Source organism: Penaeus vannamei, chromosome 5 (assembly GCF_042767895.1).
Source record: "Penaeus vannamei isolate JL-2024 chromosome 5, ASM4276789v1, whole genome shotgun sequence".
Taxonomy (NCBI): Eukaryota; Metazoa; Arthropoda; class Malacostraca; order Decapoda; family Penaeidae; genus Penaeus; species Penaeus vannamei.
Window position 1 is genome coordinate 29,341,211 of NC_091553.1, and position 5,000 is coordinate 29,346,210.

The window sequence follows — 5,000 nt, forward strand, 5'->3', positions numbered from 1 at the left end:
ACAACCCAGAGTCCCTTGAGAATCGTATCTACATATGTATATGGCTTAGTCAGGCGTCGGAGCTACCAAGGGAGGGGAGAGGATGAGGAGGGGGGGGGGAGGGAGGGGGAGGAGGAAGGACGAAAGGGGCTTCCTAAAAGGGTTTCCTGAAAGGGGTTCCTAAAATAGCTTCCTGAAATGGCATTCTGAATTTTCCTTCTGAGATAGCTTCCAGAAATGGCTTCCAGAAATGGCTTCCAGAAATGGCTTCCCAAATTTCCTTTATGAGACATCTTCCTGAAATAGTTTCCTGATATAGCTTCCTAAAATGGTTTCCTAAAATAAGTTCCTGAATCGGCTTAATGAGATAGCTTCCTAAAATGGTTTAATGAGATAGCATCCTAAAATGAATTCCTAAATTTGTTTAATGAGATAGCTTCCTAAAATGGTTTAATGAGATAGCATCCTAAAATGAATTCCTAAAATGACTTCCTGAGATAGCTTCCTGAAATAGTTTCCTGAGATAGCTTCCTAAAATCAGTTCCTAAATTGCCATAATGAGATAGCTTCCTAAAATCAGTTCCTAAATTGCCATAATGAAATAGCTTCCTAAAATCTGTTCCTAAATTGCCATAATGAGATAGCTTCCTAAAATCAGTTCCTAAATTGCCATAATGAGATAGCTTCCTAAAATCAGTTCCTAAATTGCCATAATGAGATAGCTTCCTAAAATGGTTTAATGAGATAGCATCCTAAAATGAATTCCTAAATTTGTTTAATGAGATCAGTTCCTAAATTGCCATAATGAGATAGCTTCCTAAAATCAGTTCCTAAATTGCCATAATGAGATAGCTTCCTAAAATCTGTTCCTAAATTGCCATAATGAGATAGCTTCCTAAAATCAGTTCCTAAATTGCCATAATGAGATAGCTTCCTAAAATGGCTTCCTAAGATACCTTCCTAAAATGGCTTCCTGAGATAGGTTCTTAAAATGTTTCCCTGAAATAGTTTCCTAAAATAGAGCTTCCTAAAATGGCTTCACGCGTTTTGTAACTTCCGGTTTCATCTCTCTCCTTGCTTCCTTAAACATCCCCCATTCCTCTACCGTCACTTCTCCCATTCTTCCTTTCTTCTTCCTGTCTACCCAATTTTCTTTCCGCTCCTATCTCTATTCTTTCCTCCTCCCCTTTCCCCTCTTCTCACTTCCTTCATGTCTCTTCCTTTCCCCTATAATTCTCTTTGAATTCCTCCCTTCCCCTCTACCCTTCTCTCTCCCTCATTCCCTCTCTCTCTCCTCTACCGTTTCCCCACCTCCACCTTCTACTTTATTCCTTCCTTTCCCTCTCTCCCTCTATCCTTGCCTCCCTCCCTCCTCCTCTAACTTTTTCACTCTTCTCCCTCTCTCCCTCTATCCTTTCCTCCCTCCCTCCCTCCTCTCCCGTTTCCCCTCCTCCTCCGTCTACCCTATTCCCACCTTTCCCTCTCTCCCTCTATCCTTCCCTCCCTCCTTCCTCCTCCTCTAACCTTTCCCATCCTCTCCCTCTCTCCTTCTATCCTTCTCTCCCTCCTCTCCCGTTTCCCCTCCCCCTCCTTCTACCCTATTCCCACCTCTCCTCTCTCTCCCTCTATCCTTCCCTCCCTCCATCCTCCCTCTAACCTTTTCCCATCCTTTCTCCCTCTCTCCTTCTATCCTTCCCTCCCTCCTCTCCCGTTTCCCCTCCCCCTCCTTCTACCCTTTCCCCTCCTCTCCTTCTTCCCCTTCCCCGCCCTCCCCTCGCCCCCCCCCCCAGCCTCCCTCTCCTCATCGGCATTCGTATCAAAAACTCAGACTTACTCAACATTTCAGATTTACTCGCTCGCCACTCACAAAATGGCGGGGGAATGCTCTGAGATGCTGGGTTATTTTTCGATGATTTTGGGGTTATTATAATCCTTATTGTTATGATTTGTTGTTATTATGATTATTGTTATGGTTGTTATTATTGTCATCGTTATCATCATTTAAAACATTATCATTATTATTACTGTAATCGTTTTATTATTGTCATAATTTCTACTACTACGACTACTACTACTAGTACTCTAATGACAATAACTATAATAATGACAATGTCGATATAATCATTTTTATAATCATTATTATATCCGTCATCACTGTATTACATTACCGTCCATGTCATTATTACTGACATCATCATTGTCGTCGTTATTGCTATCAACATAATTTTTATCACTATTATCATGATTACCACAACTGCCTATATCATGATCATTATCATCAATAATAGTAGTGCTAAATCTAAAGAGAAGGAGAGGAAGAACTAAAAAAAAGAACAATAATAATGATGATAACGTCAAGAAGAAAGAAAAAAAGAAAAATAAGAAAAAACCTTTCCCATTTTCCCTTAAGCAACACTGAAATATTTTCCCCGAAAGGCCTGACACTTATTATAGGCTTGGCCTGTGGGAGCGGGAAGGCTCGCAAGGGAAACCGGGCTCGTGCAAAGACCTTGTTGTCAAGTAATACGACCGTAATATCCATCTTCACACACGCACGCGCTTAGGGAAGATATATACATGGATACGTGCATTTTACGTGGGTTCTGCTGTGTGTGATATAGTGTATGAGGATGACACTATTGCGACTACTGCTACTACTACTACTCCTGCTATTACGACTATTGCTACTGCTACTACTGCTACAGCTTCTATGACTATTACTCCCACTCCTCCCATTACTACTCCTACTCCTATACTACTATTAATACTTCTGATATTGGTACTACTACTACTACCACTGATATTACTGCTGTCACTACTACTACTACTATTACTCCTCCTCCTCCTCCTATTACTACTACTACTACTGCTACTATTACTCCCTCTTCTCCTCCTCCTCCTCCTCATTCCCCTCCTTCTCCTACTCCTACTACTAGCATTACTTCCCTCTTCCTGCTCATACTACTGCTGCCACTATTACTCCTCCTCCTCCTCCTCCTCCCTCCTTACTCCTACTGTTACTCCCTCCTACTCCTCCCCTCCTTCTCTCCTACTACTACTACTATACCTTCTCCTCCTCTTCTTTCTCCTCCTCCTAATACTACGACTACTCATTAACTCCGCTCCCCTCCTCTTCCTCCTGTCATCCGTTACTACTCCTTCTCCTCACCCTCCTCCTCCTACTACTACTACTACTATTACTCCCCCCTACTCCTCCCCCCCCTCCTTCTCCTACTATTACTACTCCCCCTCCTAATACTACTAATACTATTACTCCGCTCCTCCTCCTCCTTCTAATACTGCTATTACAATTACTCCCCCCTTCTCCTCCTTCTCCTCCTCCTAATACTACGACTACTATTACTCCCCCTCCTCTTCCTCCTCCACCTCCTCCTTCTCCTCCTCCTCCTAATACTACTACTACTATTACTCCCCCTCCTCTTCTTCCTACTATTATTACTTCTAAAATTACTTCTACGCCTCCTCCTGCTACGTGCACTTTACACCTAATACATCCACAATACACTCTGATTGGTATCGCAGAACTGATTAAAAAAGATTAGTTATTCTTTCTCTAACGCGAAATGAATACAGATATCCAATCAAAATGCTAATTGTTTTTTATGTAATATGTACCTCGTATTTTTTTTTTCAGTGTGTTTTGCTCTATTTCAGAACAAAGCGTATAGTTTATTCCTCTTTAGTTCGAATTGTTTCCCTATGTGGTAATTTATTTGTCTATTTTTAGTCTCATATAGCTGTCTTTTTGTCTATCTGTTTGTCTATATGCTTCTCTGTCTGTTTATATGTCTGTCTAAATTCTTTCAAATTGTCTGTTTTTTTTATTTTTTATTTCACAACCAGCGATTTATTCCGTGAATCCGATTCATTTAAATCTCAAAAAATATTAAAAAATATGGAAAGGGAAATAGTGACAAGTGAAAAATGGCGCAACGTCACCCCGCCCTATGGTTGTATAATCAAGATCTTAATTCAGCTGTATTTGTTGCTGTCCCGCATCGTATTATGTGATTAAATGGGTTTATTTTTATTTGAAACGAGCAGCGCCACGCAAGCTTTTGTAAAATATGCAAAAACCTGATGTGCAATTTTTGTTTAAAAGTTTGAACCAGCGTGCACACGCGAGCACATATGCAGTACATGGGTGACACGGACTCAGATGCACACGTTGATACACACGTGCTCGATACGATCATCATTATCATTATATTGTTAACATTATCATGGGCATAATGACAATCATTATAATAATTCTTGTCATTGTTATCATCGAGCTATTAACAATATCATTCAAATTTTCTGTATCATCATAATCAATATTATTCTATCATCATTATTACTGTTGTTATTATCAGTTATCATGTTAGCCCTGTTATCATTACCATCATCCTCTTTATTGCTTGAGCAACATAGATGGCGCGGTTATGATAATGGTGACAGTAAAGATAATACTGAGGATAATAATAATGATGATGATTTTGATAATGATTATATCAACATTAATGAAAGAGTTAACGATGGTAATGATAATGACAATAATGATGATAATAATGATAATGATGATAGCGACAACAATGGTGATAATGATAATGATTATAACAATATTGATAGTAATGTTGATAACAATAACAATGATAACAGTAATAAAAGCAACGATGGCAACAACAGCAGCAGCAGCAACCAAAACAACAACAACAAACAACAACAGTAACAACAACAACAAAAACACCAATGCCGCGATAATGGTTATAATATCTATCAGTCTCATTTTCTCTCTCACTCTTCTAGCCCAAAATAACATAACTGCAAACTCCGGATGTAAGAACTGCGGTGCGTTCCCCTGCTTCGTCCTTGAGCTTGTCCCAGTGCCACTTCAGTGCCACTAATAATTAGGGTGATGGGGTAATGACCTTGACAATGTGTGCGGGGATGGCACTTGTCAGAGGATGTGTCGCCTGGATGCTTGTGTGTGAGAGAGGGGGGAGGGAAGGGGGGTGGGG